This window comes from Apostichopus japonicus, chromosome 8, assembly GCF_037975245.1.
Source record: "Apostichopus japonicus isolate 1M-3 chromosome 8, ASM3797524v1, whole genome shotgun sequence".
NCBI lineage: Eukaryota > Metazoa > Echinodermata > Holothuroidea > Aspidochirotida > Stichopodidae > Apostichopus > Apostichopus japonicus.
The window spans coordinates 11,834,374-11,850,627 of NC_092568.1; the positions used below are offsets into that span (position 1 = coordinate 11,834,374).

The 16,254-nt window shown below is 39.8% G+C and overlaps 1 protein-coding gene and 1 long non-coding RNA gene across 2 annotated transcripts in view; one reads left to right on the top strand and one right to left on the bottom strand.

The window, feature by feature from the left end:
* Positions 1 to 16,254, top strand: part of LOC139970693 (uncharacterized) — a 243,417-nt gene that overhangs the window by 222,897 nt on the left and 4,266 nt on the right. The window lies entirely within an intron of this gene.
* LOC139970696 (uncharacterized) lies at positions 8,826 to 13,497 on the bottom strand. Its single transcript, XR_011794193.1, has 3 exons — positions 12,908 to 13,497; positions 10,607 to 10,706; positions 8,826 to 9,080 (listed from the first exon to the last, which is right to left on the bottom strand). It is a non-coding gene; the product is annotated as an uncharacterized lncRNA (long non-coding RNA).

Here is a 16,254-nt window from a genome sequence, read left to right on the forward strand (position 1 = left end):
GGTGGCATTGGCATTGGAGTAATGTATCTAGCGTATCTTTGACGCTATACCGTTGTAGGCTACGCTGAAGTCGACCAATGTGTCCTACGCTGGCCCAGTGATCACGCAGTGTCCTTTGCGAGTTTCATTTCCACTATCTGTTCCCGAATCAAATTCATCACAGGAACCAGATTCTTTTGACCTATTCAGAATTGCTGCTTTGTAAAGTTGTTGAATGAAGTCTTCCGTGGAGTCGAATATTTTACGAATTGGCAATAAATGTATGACACAGCACTATGAGCACACAGAGGGGAGAAATGACGTGATGTGGGCCTAAAGAAGCCAACTTCCTCAAATAGGATACGGGGACCCTCACTCACCCTCCCCTCACTTCCCCCTTTCCCATTCTCGACTCCACTCTTCCCTATACCTCCCTTCAAAAAGTATTCGACGTGAAATGGTGCATTTTGAGGCATATGTAGACTATTAATTAAGTCTATAATTAGTTTGGTCTTAGTTTATCTTTTCTTCGAGCAGAAAACGATCAATAGGTAAATTTCTTGAACACCAACTACCGATGATGACCTGGCATCGTGGAAATGATATTATTAGTCCTAAGATGTATTATCTTAGATGCTAGAATTGTAATTATTTTCATAATCTTACCTCATTGTACATATACTCATGCAGTATCAGTTCCTTCCCGAATAACCGAGTCACCATCATTCTACCCGACATCCTTGGGTGGATCATTACCCGGATGAGATGTTTGACACAGATTTCAGGTTTTTCTAAGAAACCGCAACATTTTCCCTGTTTCCGTCGCTCTGGACCGACGTAAAATAATATATGGGGAGTGCTTATCACTCCCCACCCCTTCACCATAGTGACGCCCTGATCGCTCTGAAGAGATTTTCCCTAAAACGTCATGATTTTCCTGACAAACGACATAATGTTCCCGACGACCGTCCCGCTGACCCGACAGTAAATAATTATGTTGAGGAGGTGAGGGGGGGGGGGGGGCTGGGGAGATAAATGGTGTTTGATTTCATACTTTGATGCGCTGGGTAAAACATGAAGTTAACATGTTTTCGTATGTAGGGTTATCAGAGAGTAAGATATAATTATCGAGCTTTGAGTGATATGAGCTAAAAAGAAATCTTGGCTTCGTCATTAATATTCATAATTGAAACAATTCTCTGCATATGATTGGGCAGATTCGTACATTGCTGTTAACAATCGATCTCATTATAAAATATGTCTACGGACAAGTATGAACAACATTGTACTAACCACTGTAATATGCATTAAAAATCATGAAAATAGCTGCAAAATCCATCAAAGATTCGTTGAAAGAGGATAATCACATTATATAATGATATATTTGGGCTTGTAATTAACCTCCATCCCTGATAAAATTATTGTCATATTTCTTTTATATTTAAAACAAAACAATTATTAGTATATAAACAAATATTCTTTCTGTTTTCTTTGAATTTGAAGGACAATAGACTCCACGCCAGTCGTTGTGAGGGCAGAGATGAACTCCCAAAAAAAAAGCAAAAGTTCTTTTACTGTTTTTCTCACTTTGAATGATATTCGAAGTCAGTAATAAACTTTAGAATGTCATATTTGAAATGTAGGACGCATCCATGAAACCATGAAAGGCAATAGTCTGTCAGTTCAGGCCAAATGTCTAGCTTTAAGCGTCCAATCATCAAGGGCGGCGGAAGCACTTTTAATCTGGGGGGCACCGACATCAAAAGGCACTTTGAAGAAATTCGATTGGACTGATGCAGCCTTATATTTAGTACCCTTTATAACTCTTATTGTATTAACTTATTTGCGTATACACATCACTCCATCAACGTCCCGCCCCCCCCCCCCCCCCCAAGGAAAATATGCATACTAGCACTGCAATATCCAATGTGCAAATTGGAAACAAGGAACAAGGAACAAGTTTTTTTGAGACAAAATGAGGTGAAATCATGCTAGTTGCTAATGTAGGAATCTTCCGAATTAGTTTATTTCTTGTTTATATCTTAACAAATGATTTTCATTCGAAATAGCTTTGAGTTTGACCCACAGAAATTCATTAAAAGTCAGGAGCGTAGCCAGGATTTGCAAAGTTGTATGCAGGACTATCTGAGCGAAGCGCCACCATCAGTTGGCGCGGAGCGTACAAGAAAATTTTTGTTACAAACCCCTCAGATGGCCGGAAACGGCCCTTCCCGAGTGTTCATTCTGGTTCTCTGGCCTCTTGCTAACTTGAGACACCTCAAGTTTTATGTAGAAAAAGGGCACATTTTTAACCTGAGGAAAAGTGGGGGGGGAGGGCACGTGCCCCCTGTGCCCCCCGGTTCCGCCGCTTTTGCCAATCATACACAGACTCAATAAAGAATGACTTCTGTAAACGTATCATGAAAACAGATGATATAATCTGATGAAACTAAATTAAAATTAATTCACTTGAGCTTTAGTACTTGATAAAGGGAGTATTTCTTTTGCAATCTAAAATCCGTCATGACTTGAATGAATCAATAACAGAAGCGTAGGATAAGACTCATCTGATATGTCAAGAATCCCACATTGTCTGCTCACTAAGTATGATCTTTGGAACAGACGAATTGCTTTCTGCTTCATTTTAAGGAATAGGGTTTTCCCCTTTATTTGATGTCAAAGCTCAAATTTAAATTGTTTGATGTATAATTGTAGTCCGATAGCTCAGTGGATATAACAGAGGACTACGAAGCTGATATTTAGAGTTTGAAACGCAAAAAAGATATACGAATGTGACAAAATTAAATGTTGACTTTTCCCTGTTTCTTACAGTCTCGTCTTTAAGTATTAGTTTTGAAGTTAGTTTTCTAGCTGATGTGTTGGTTCCTTAAAAAGTACCTACGGAAGCTAACAAGTGCCATCACAATTTTTTCCAGAAATATTTACAAAACTATTATTTAACAGCGCCATCTCTTCTATTTCAAACACAAGGAAAGGAAATCTCTTTGCAATTCTGATTGATAATATTTATTCTAAGTGCATATTGGTCACGTGACGTAATTTTGAAAACGTTTCGTAAATTATTATTCGCAATAATGATAGAAAAGTACCGTTTCGTTTACCTTTCGTGGTCGAAACGTCTCTCTTTAGCTTATTGTGTTACAGAACGCGTATGTTATTGCGTAATACAGTATTTTCGACATGTAATGCAACATGTCCTTTACATTAGAGAAGGGTGAGTCAATAAAAGCCAACGTCGTAATCATGTCCTGGGAATGTTTATTCGTTAATTGTAGGCAATTAAGTACTTACGTGTTCTTTCATTTCAAAGGAGCAGGCAAATCTTAATTTCCACTGTCCCGGTTGATTCAGGTAGGGACATGAACTTTTATTGAAGGGTGTCCTGTGCTTGGAGAAAGCTTACTGCGAACGGTTGTAAAACTCTCATCATTGCTCTGTCTTGCATTTTAGTTATGCAACGAAGACTATTTCTAACACAGAATGAAGACTTACAATTAAGCGCTATTCTGTGGCACACTCTTGTAAAGGCTGCCCAGCTTCTTCTTGAATAAGCCAACCAAACCGTTTGTGGAGTATGTATTGCCTTTCGAAAGGGACTCGTATTCAAACTTTGATATTATAAATCTTGAGTAAAGCGAAGTTGTGAATATACATATATATGTTCACGGAGTTATTTTCACCAACATAGCTCACTTCTTCTAGGATTGAAACTGTTCTGCAGCCGTTTTAAAATCAGAGATAAACGTCTGGATGTCCCAATTGAAATATGACAATTATGAGTATGATACTATGCCTTCCGTTTTTCTTACTTTGAAGGATTTTTGACTCCACAGTAGTTGCTGAGAAGTCAGTGATAATCGTAAGGATGTACTATTTGTAATCTATAACAAATTCATGCGACTCTTTCTTAAACAAGCAATAATTATTATACACGAAAGCTCTTATATTTCTCACTTTGTATGAGTTTTAAAGTCAGGTATCCTCGTCAGAATGTTATATTTGAAATGCCGAAACCAACGGCACTCAAAACAATCGATGACGCAGAAACCCCACTAGCAACCTTTGCGAAGGCTTCTCCTACTTTAGCAAGATCATCAGCAGCCTGTGTATAAAGGGAAAACCTTTTCATTATATTTTCTTCACATTGTTGACTGCCAAGTCTGCCAGTATGGTCCCACCTTATAACGCTTTTTTGCTTATCGCTCTCCAAATTTCTGTGAAGCTAGATTTACATGTACTTTCAATATTTCTGTACCGGCCGTAAATTCTAAGTTGATTTCTTCAAAGAATGGATAAATTATCATTTACCCAATTTTATCAATTCAACTAACTGAAAGAATAACAAAAAGGGACTTCTTTCAGGTTTTGATACGTATATATCTTTAAAAGTCATTTACCAAATAGCAGTGGTGTAACGATGAACCTGGGGGAGGGGGGGCTTCTCACCCAAAAGGGGCCCCCTATCAGGAGGTACAGGCAAGGGCGTCCGCAGGAGTGTTATCAAGGTGGTGGAATCAGTCGGTCATGTAGGTGTAACACACTTCTTGATACTATCTAAGCGGAGCGCCACCATCGGTTGGCGCGTTGGGCAAAAAAAAAGGACTTCTAGATCGTCGGAAAAGACACTTCCCGGGCGTTTCAAGTTGAATTTACACATCGGTTATTTTGAGATCTCATGTCTTAGGATTTTGACTTTAATAATTTCAGATATGCATAATGGGTTCGTATGCAATGAACATAACTAGAGAACTGTTGGTTGGGTGAAATTATTGAAATGTCAAATGCTTTTCTAGGGAGGGGGGGGGAGCAAGTGACCCCGCCCTTCTGTATGGAGTATAATGGAGACTACTATACAAATACAGTAATCAAACCTAAGCATATGCCTAATTTCGGCTAATTCGGCTCCATCTGTCTAAGCCTAATTTCCTGTGCTTTTTTACTTACCAGATACACCGAAGGCATCTTAATTCCTACCTTTTTTTATTATATTTATATGAAAGCCTTGTTTTTTTTCAAATGAACGCAATTTCAAATCTATGGGTGTTGGGTTATTGTTTTCATTTTTTTTCTTCAAAAATCATATGTTGTACTCAGTAAAGTCATATTGTACTCAGTAAAAACATTGGCTGGAATCGGGTTTTAAATTATATACTATGTTTTCATTATAATAACGAATAACACAACTAGCTCGATACATACAGTATTACCCTATGAGCCCATGATCAAGATGTCCGTATTCCGTATCACGTGAAATTATGTATATTGTCTTGTTTAGTCTAACATGAGTTTTCTTCCCAGTAAACGGGCCCTCCCTATCCAAAGAGGTACCCCTTCTTTGTGCATCAGTTTAGCGGGGGCCTCCATTTGGTCGGGGCCTCCGGCTCAGCACGGTCCGAGCCCATAGGTGTTACGCTACTATGCCCACAATTTTTTTCATTTCGAAAGACGCACATTTTCAAGTTCATTACACACTGGAGGCTTCGATTCCCTATCTGCCTTCAGTTTAGGGAAGATCTTGGGATTTTCATCCCTAGATATTGCTAGATACCGGGAGCGTATCCAGGATTTTCTAACCCGGGGGGGGGGGTGCGAATAACTCTCTAAGCGGAGCGCCACCATCGGTTGGCGCGCAGCGTACAAAAAAATCCGGTTTTGACACCCCCATATCACCGGAAATGTCACATCTCGGGCGTGAAAATGACCAACTAGATGTTCACTTTTGCCTGAGTAACCAAGTATTTTCCCATTTTTTTCCCATCCATAACCTTTTAAAAGCTGTCACCAGTCACACATCATGTTCGACCTCATCGCATCTCATGTGGATCATTGCATTTGTTGGTGATTCTACGTCGCGGCCTACAATACCCGTCAGCCCCACTTTTCAAGATTTTAAGCCTATAACTCATGAAATAAATTCACTTCAAAACATACTCATGTTGCACAAAATTTCATGTATGGACAGCCAATACAGAAAAACCTCAATGTTTAGGAATGTTTGTCAGGGAAATTTCGAAAATTCAGACACCATTAAAGGTGGGATCGCTCGTAATTTCCTCGTTAATTCTGTCCTTCACACCAACCGATTCAAAAATAATATCAATACTACCCTCTACCGGTTCGTCGCTGTTGTTTCGTAATTTCTCAGCAATCCCGTATTTACGGCTAGTAAGCAATAAACGGGTTCGGTTACTTGAACGGTGGCCTTGGCGAAATTCCTGCATAGTTTCTTGTCTGTGGCAGTGTCATTACAGGGAGTTGTTATGGAAAAACTCCCTGGTCAGTAGTATGCGGTAAATTATTACGTCGCGTTTCCGTGTGTGTTGTGTGATACAAAACTCTTGTGGTTTGTTTTACGTGCATAACTTTTCACAACTATTGGGCTGTAGTAGCTGTATAGTATATGTGTAATAGTTTGACCAGGGAGCTGCTACTCTAGCGGTTCCCTGCTTTTACTCTTTTAGGCCCACATGGTGAACAGTCGAAGTCCGAACTGTTCGGATGCCCTGGTTTCGTAGTTGAATCACTGATTTGGAAAGCTCTGCATGCTTTATGCTGTATCGAATATCAGAAGTTTAGCCTATAGAAGTACAGTACTATTTTACTTTAAAAAACCAGTGTATTCCAAACCTTTACAGATGCGCCAGTCTTGTACTAACCTGAGTAAAGTATTTGAAATATTGCAACCTCAGTTGCGAGCCGACATTCTTTCACAGCTCAAGAAACTTATAGTGAAGTTTATGTCTGATACATTGACTCGTGTCACAAAAAGGACAGACGCGAATGAGTGAAAAAATTGCCAAAAGTGATTACATTGGGTATCAAACGTATGGTCAAGTCCGTCATATGTGAACAATTGGTATTTCAGCCAATTTAGGTATTAATTACACATAGACACAGTCACAACTTACATTGTATTTTATACATAAATTTTAGTTATATATCAGGAGGATTTTGTCATAAACCATATATAGATAAATATGTATATTTAATTATTTTTGGACTCCTGACAACGGGCCCTTTAGGCGATCACAGAACACTTGCCCTAGCTGCACCCCATCCTCCTAACCGGTGCACGTAAACCCTGTCCTTGCACCCCTTTGACCCGAATTAAAAATAAGGAAATTTGAACGGAAAAGGGAACGAAAATACGTTGCCATAACGGGCGGCTCCACCCTCTTTAGAAAGGATTGGCAAAAAGGGAATAAGTACATGAACAATAAATTAAAAGTTATTTCCATTGAAAAGTGACTCGCTGAACATCGGCAGTCAAAGCAAACAACTTTTTTTTCTAAATCACGTCAGTTTATTGCTTTCCAGCGTACTGTACTCCAGTATTGATTATCCTGCCTCTTGTTCCGAACGGCTCCCAAAGAAATGCCAAAAAGTCGGCAACGGGGTTGGGGGTGGGTTACCCAGCCCCACCATGGGGCACCTCATCACGACTGACTCGAATTACAACTCGAAACTATAACTCAAATTGCATTGAATTTAAAAAAGAAAGAGAAAAAAAAAGCTGTCTGCATGGCTCATACTTATCTATACTATTGTGTGACCATATAGGCGTACAGGCTCTAGTCAACCAGGAGGGACACTGGGGGGGGGAGCTTTTTTTTCTTGCCACAGAAAATTAAACATTGCCAGGAAGTTCCTAGTACGATTAATTCATTTCAAACTTCGACTACAATGAAGGACAAAGAGAACCATATAGGCCTATGCCTGACTATAAGATCATTGAACCATCGACACGAACAACTCCGAATAATCTTCCATTTGCCGATTCATGACACTGGGAAGTAAGGGGTGGGGGGTGGGGCATTCCATTTGATCCGCAAGTATAGTGAACGGTCACCACAACAAAGGTGTATAGCTTGGGACTAGCATGGGGAGACTTGTCAACCTTGTGAACATTTTTTAGGGGGGTAAGATGTAAGGGGGGGGGGGAGTCGGCAAACTAAAACATACAGGGTAAACAGAGGGAAGGAAAGAGGTCAAAAAAGAAAGAGTGAAAGACAGATGAAGGGATGGAGGAAGAAAGTAAAGAAAATGTGGAGATGGAGGTTAGGGGTAGAGATAGATATGATACTGTATGAAATACAGAGAAAAGAAAACCAAGAGCAGAAAATGGAGATCACTGGGATACTGTCAAATACACAAGAAGAATATACAATCTCAATACTGGAATTAAATAATGCACCACATAAATACAGCTTATGACATCAAGAAATCAAAGGTGAAGGATAAAATGTTTCAAGGATGCTGGAAAATAAGACACAACAGAAGATGATCATGGTTTCTGATCTATTAGGCTTCTTCTCCCTACTGCTACAAGGATGTAAGAGACCACAGGGACTCACACAACTCTTTAAGTTGTGATGACCTCTGACCCTTACTATGCCTAACTGTTATGTTGCCAGGAAATAAATACACCAGTGCATGAGAGGAGGTGAGAGACAGGACTGATTGATCGTGTCTATAGGGGTGTTTAATATACATGTGATTCAAGAAGATAGATGTAAAATGTAGCATCGTTTGAACACTTCAAAGGGGACCCCTTCCCCACCCCCACCCCACGTTCAAATCATATCCCCTCCTGCCTCCTGGCAACGGATATGAACACCAGTATAAATAAACCGATACAGATATTTATACCCGCTGTTTGTGTAGGCCTATATACAATAATACAAAGCTGGCCATTCTCTGATTGTTACTCCTTGATTGAATTTCCCCAACCTTGCCCACCTTGACTTAGAGGGTGGCCAAGCTTCTGATTCACAGTCATAGCTACTATCGAACAAAATGGACGAAAGCAATTTATCTGGCAATCTGGTGATGCAGATGTATCAATAGCTGCTAATCCAACGTGAATGTCGCACAACCTGTCAATAAAAGTCTGGGAAAAGTGCTTGCCCCTGCCATATGTATGATCTCTTTTGTTCAGGATCATGTAAATGTGGCAATGTGTATTTGTATGGTCTGAGGTTTCTCTCCCATGCTGCTCCATATCTATCCTACTGGTGACATTGGACAGAACATGGCAGATGGCTTCTTGAGAGGTGTTGAAGTAACTGGATCAGAAGTATCTGTAAAGATTACATAAAACATTTGTTACTAGATTGCAAGTATCCTGCTATAGCTACTATGGCTGTGACTAAAAATATACTTTTGTTTAGAACTTATCACACTTTTGCAGCACTGGAAACTGATATTTCAATTTAAATGGTGTCATTGAGTTTAGAGGACATTGAAGTAGAAGATATTGAAGTTACAAGTATGTTGGTGAAACCAAGACCACCCTCAATAAGCAGTTCTAGTCACAGGTCAATACAATGAAAATGGAGACTCCAGTAGGGGAACACTTTCAGTTCCCCACTCATACCATTAAAGTAAGACATGTCCCAACAGGTAACTAAATTCGTAGACTAACCTTCTCAGACATAGTACACCACAGCAGAGATAGAGAGAGTGGACGGAATGCCTTAGCACCATTCAACTGAATGGGCTCAATATACAAGAAGGACATGACTAACTTACATAGGCGTAGGGGGCGGGGGGCTGGGGGGCTGCAGCCCCCCAACCAAAATTTTTGGTGAAAATTCGGGCAATATGATGAGAATTTTTCGGGCACCTACTGAAAAAGGATAATTTTCAGTGTGTTTTTCACATTTTTTGGTGAAAATTCGTGCAAAATGCTGAAAATTTTTCGGGCACCTACTGAAAGAAGAATAATTTGCAATGTGTTTTCCACTTTTTTCGGTGAAAATTCCGGCAATATGCTGAGAATTTTTCGGGCACCTACTTAAAAAAAGAATAATTTGCAATGTGTTTTTCACTTTTTTTGGTGAAAATTCAGCAATAAGTTGAGAATTTTTCAGGCACCTACTGCAAGAAGAATATTTTGCAATGTGTTTTTCAATGTTTAAACTTACATTGTTATGATCATTTTTGTTTTACAGATTCCCCAATAATTTTAACCAATATGGAAGGCTAATACAGTAAGACGCAAAATGATTGTATGTTATTGGCATGTGATGTAATAACCGATGAATGCCTATATGATATGCACAACAACATGTTGATCGCGCGGAGCACGCGAAAATTTCGGTCATATTTTTCGGGCAAGTCGTTTAAGCCCCCCACAAATCAAATGAGGCTCCTATGCCTATGCTAACTTAATCCTGCTCCATCTCTGTATTCTGCCATAGTTCATTCCCCCTCTCTCCTTCTTAATCCTCGCTTTGTACTCCAAAGTTTATCTAAATACCTCTGCTTTCCCTGACTCCTTTTGTTCAATACACCATTAACTTCTTTCTTTGTGTTCACCATGTCCTCTCTGTTCCAGGCTCTATTGTGTCTCTTGAATTACCTGTTACTAGTCAGTTTGCCTCTAAAGAAGATCCTCATAATATCAGGCCCACTGACTTTTATATAAATTCTCATACACATGTACGCTTTTTAGTGGATGAGCAATATGCTACCATTTTTTTCTTTTCTTTAGGAATTTAATGAGAATGAAATTGTATTTTTTTCTGATCACATCAGATCAGATATAAGATTAGCACTGCTCTTCCAGTCTGTTATTCATGCAAGGATAAACATATAAATTTACCTTCTCCTTTCTGAGTGTCAACTGAGCTTTCTGTGGTGACAGCTGCTGAGAATGCCTCTGTTTGACTTTCGGCATCCTTCTGGAAAGATGCATTTGACACCTGTTCAATGAAACAAAAAAATTGTCCGTAAATCATATAACTGAAATAGTAATTTTACTGTACACCCCAAGCTTAATTGTATGCGTAATGAATCTGGTAATGACCAAATCATTACAAACAAACATGTTTTTATCATACCCAAGAAAAATATGAAAGAGAAAAGTAACAAACAAACACTTTGGCAGATTTCAATAATAACATATTGTTAACCCACAATGATTTAAACCCAAATAAGGATGATATATTCTTCCATACTCTTCTTCAAAATATCCTAAAACCGTGGTACCTTTCAAGAAAATTGTGAGGATAATTTTGTGTTGCCCAACTGCTTGCTCAACAACCTGAGCTCACATGTCAATGTACAATTTACTATGTAAACTTCCTGTCTTAGTGAACTGATTGGTTTCATATCATTAAAAGATGTCCAGTCTTTTGATCAAAGTTTGATGTACACTCACTATTTACCTACTGTGTAAACTTCCTGTTTATGTGAGCAGTTGGTTTCATGAGTGAGAATTGAGATGCTAGCTTACTCCATGACATAAGCCCACCATTGTGAAAAATTCCTGTTTACATGCATAGCTAGTTTTCAGACTACCATTAAGGCTAGATTACTCTCCACAAGAGATAGTTACGGTCACCAAATTTAATAGATCATAATTTTTGAACACTAAACATCAGATCATTTAGGGCTCTTAAAATGCAATCTGGATTTGGTTGCTAGGCGGGCCGTATCCTAGCAACCAAAAAGTTTTCCAATTTTTTTTTGCCCAATTTCATCCTTTGAGACATATTGCAAAACACCATATCAATTTCAGGCAATTCTGAGAGGGTGGGCGTGGAGGCCACTGTTGATTTGGCATGGATGGACCCATATATAAAAATATGATAACTTATCACAACATTATAGCATTAGGCCTACACAAAAAAACTGGTACTTTCTTACCTCCAGGCATGGCAATATAAAGGTTTATATAGGTGTAGCTATATGTACTAATATGTTCCCTCAATTTGTGAGGCTAATTTACCTTAGTTCTTGCATAGCAGTTGGGTTCCTTCAAAAATCCCAAACGCAGAAATGTACACATGATTGAGTCAGTAGATAACATATACACCCCGTTGCCCAAATGAACCATTAAAACTTGATTGCGTATATGCTGGCTGTGGCTGACCTTAGAAGTATAGTTGCATATGTAGCGGTGTGAAAACATGTGAATCAGTTAGGAGTGATTCTAAAGTATTTATGTAGATGCATTATTTTTATAGGAAAAACTGCAGGTCCATGTGGTTGTACTTGTACAGCACAGTAGGCCTTCCTCACTGGTGCATATTACAAAATTAGGGGATGCAGTTACTTTGAACACTAAATTCAGATACTTATTACTATACTGTAGGCCTTAGTTCTATATATGCCTAGTTAATTATGACTGGGCAAAGATGAGGCTTCAAACTTCTTTCTTTTTTTTCAAATGCTCATTCACAAGAATATCTTCTTCAAACAAGGACAGCTGATAAAAATTTAGAACCTGGAGGGGGTGGGGATGAACAGATCACCTAGGCCTAGTGGTTAGAAAATATATTTCCATCAATTTGTTGAGGCAAAAAAAGTTTAATTTTTGGTGATGAGAAGGCCCAGCTTTCCATTGCATAAATATCAGTCAGTCTTCTTTAGAAAGGATACTTTCATTTTTAACTGTATACAGTATCTTCATGACAAGCATTCACAAACAGTGATGATGCTGACTCAGTAATACAACTTACTGCTATTTTGGGCTAGGATAAGTATGGTAAGGTTAGCATACGCTAGGCCCATTGGAAAAATAATGAATGATAGGCCTAGTTACATAGCCTAGGCATATCAAATCATGTATGTTACAAATACAATAGCATACTAGACACTGCGAAGTTCGAACACCTAAGCCTTAAAATACCCCAAAACTCCTAGCCTATATCTTCATTTTATTGACAAATATATACGTACATACTTGCACATAGGTCATTTTGGAGAAGAAATAACTGTAGCTTCGTAGTTTTTAGTGATATTGGCTTTTCTTGTAGGTTATCATGGTGAAATCGTGTATTTCTTAGGGGAGTCCGAACTTCGCAGTATTCTGTACTTCGCAATACTGATAGGCTATACATGTAACCTAGGACAACTACTGTACCCTATACAGTTTTAGCCTAGCTTAGCAAATCATTACCTTTTTGTGTGATCCTGAAGCAAATGTCCTGCGAAATATACGTTGCTCACAGAAGTCAAATCATGGACATGTTTGTAGAGTTCTTTCTCCATTTGCCAGCTTACATAGGAACGTAGAAGATAGATCTTCGTGGCATCTCTTCGTCGCTGTTGTTCCTTTGCACTGCTGTTTTTGTCAGGTCCATGCAACAAAGGCCTTCCTCCACTTAAACCTAGCCTACGCTCGTTCCAGGATAAGGTCGTTTTATTTCGCCCGATTCTCCTTGCCCTGATCCCTTTTCCATGATTGTCACAATACTCTAATCGAATGTATTTGGACGAAGATCGTACAGTATTCTTTACTCAAAAGGCACACAAACAACAAACTATCGAGGACGAAAGTCCTATGCGGTAAACTACAGTAAACTGAAATGCTGTGTTATAACATTATGTGTGCATGGGTACGGGCTTGTTGCGCATACGCTTGCCTGTGCTATTCACTGATCTAAATTTGCCACCGAGGTCACGTGATTAATAGGGGTCCCATTAAACCTCGCTGAAACCTCGATAATGCCAGCGCCCTCAAAAAAAAGTCTACGAGCGATATCGCCTTTAAGTTATTGGTGCAGGGCGCAGATCAGTCTTAGATAATGGTAGGGACGTGGTCTATTCTCTAATACTATCTTAGCGGAGCGCGACCATGGGTTCGCGCGTAGCGTAGAAGAAATATTTGGCAAATATACCTCCAAGATCGCCGGAAATAACACTCCCAGACCCAATGATGCTCCCAAACCTCCTTAAGTTTTAGATCTCATGGCTTAGAAATTTAGTTTGGGGAAATACATGGGCTTCTGCAGAAAAAAAATCAGGGAACAAATAACCCGAGTAGACTTTTGTATACGATGGGTCTGGTTTCGTAACTCATCGGGAAGCGATTAGAGGAGTGGGCGTAGGGTTGTGGGCGCACGTTTTCATGGCAATGGGAACAATCTCAAGAAGTGATGGGTGCATCCGCCCTCCCTCCCCACCGGCAATACGCCTTTGGATCCACTACATGATATTCACAGGAAATGTGCCCAATTCTCAAATCGCATGCGAATTTATTTTTAGATTCATTGTATGAGTTACGGTACTAGAGGTGGGGTAAAAATTAGCATTCAGTTCGCGTTGTATAACATTTTATCTCTGCATGACAGTGTTGCATCGAAGGACATAATGTCCAGTGCAGTTCGCATAAAGATCCTGGGCCAATACCGAAATGCGTCATGTTCCCCGACGACTCGGTCGAGTTCAAGATCAGCCACAGTTAGTTTCATAGTACAATTTTACAATTGTTTAAGGCGTCCATACACACACACGCGTCATGATATACTATATATAGTGTATATATATATATATTTATATATATATATATATATATATATATATATATATATATAAACATTAGTGAGAGAGGAAAAATGGAAACGTCAAAAATGGAGTTGTCGGTGTAAGGGGTAGGCTGAGGCGCACGCCCCATCCGAAATCCTCGATCCGTCACTGCCTACCCTGTGTATATAGTAGGGATCAGCGCTGTAATTATGACTGTTCCTCTTACTCTTCCTGGTGTTTTGGCGTTTTTCTTCTACTCCCTCCTTTTCTCCCTTTTCTCTCTTCTTTTCTTTTCCCTTCCTTCCTCTCCTTCCTCCTCTTCCCCCTCCTTTTCCTTTTTTTCTTCTCTCTTTTCTTTCTCTCTTCTTTTTCTAACCCGGGGGAGGGGGCGCGCCCCAACGCCCCCTGGATACGCGCCTGGATACCCGTACAGTAGAGTGTCGTTGAGATTTATTGGATTTATCAGGGCCTTATCTTGGGTAATTGCAAAATCGGGAGTGATCCATGTAGGTCATTGCACGACCTCTAGACGTCACTAATACACAACCCGATCACTTGTTATCGATGAAGTGGTGTGTTGCAGGATTTTGTCAAGGTCTTGGTACTACGGGCGATGGTCATTAATAAAGTTTCTTAACTCATCGGGAAGCGATAAGAGGGGTGGGGCGCAGGGTTGTGGGCGCGCGATTTCATGCAGATTGGAACAATCCCAAGAAGTGATGGGTGCATCCGCCCCCCTCCTCGCCTAAGGTACGCCCTTGGATCCACTACATGATATTCACAGGAGATGTGTTAATTCTCCAATCGCATGCGTAATATATTTTTAGATTCATTGTAAGAGTTACGGTACTAGGTTTGTCGTAACAATTAGCATTCAGGTCGGAGTGTATAATATTTTATTTCTGGATGGCAGTGTTGCATCGAAGGACATAGGTCTAGTATCATTCGCATATAGATCCTGGTCTAATACCGAAATGCTTGTTCCTCGACGACTTGGTTGAGCTCGAGACCAGCCGCAGTTGGTTTCATAGCACAATTGTACAATTGTTGAAGGCGTCCATACACACACTCACATGTTATGATAGACCATATATAGTATACATATATATACATTAGTGAGGGAGGAAAAATGGAAACGTCAAAAATGGAGTTGTCGGTGTAAGGTGTAAGGTGAGGCGCACGCCCCTTTCGAAATTCTCGATCCTACACTGGCTACCCTGTGTGTATAGTACGGATCAGCGTTGCAATTATGACTGTTCTTCTTTCTCTTACCGGTGTCTTGGCGTTTATCTTCTACTCCCTCCTTTTCTTCTATTTCTCTCTGTCTTCTTTTTGTATTCCCTTCCTTCCTCTCCTTCCTCCTCTTCCCCCCTCCCCCTCTTTCCCCCTTTTTCGTCTCTTTTTCGTCTTTTTCTAACCCGGGGGCGCGCGCGCCCCTACGCCCCCTGATCCGCCCCTGCCTCCCCTTCTGAGATCACCAATGTATCTCACCGCTCTATGACTACAATTTTAATAAGGACTGACACTTACTGAATGTCATGGTCACACTCTTTGTGTCCAACAGATGTATAATTTTACAATTCAATCCCTTTTATGGTTTAGAAAAACAGGAAAGCAGCATATTTCAGGCTTCCTGATAGTTTGGAATGTACTGCGCTCCCCTCTTACCTGTCTCAATGCTACTATTGTAACTTCCCCTTCACCTAGCTGATCTATTAACTTGCAACATTTTAGAATTTCACTCCCATTGACCCTCCTCTGGTTACACCCATCACCTCTCCCTTTTATATTCACGAAGTAAAGAAGCGTAATTCTATCTACAAATTCCTTGGTTAGGAATTACACTTTTTCACTGTTATCAGTTGTGTTTTGCATCTCATCAAAGCGAATTCAGGTAAGTATCTGTGCATGAAAATACCCAAACTAGTGAAGTAATTTGTTGTTGCAGCAATCAGTATTTGGATATTGTATCAGAAGGCTCTATCTGTAATTATAATG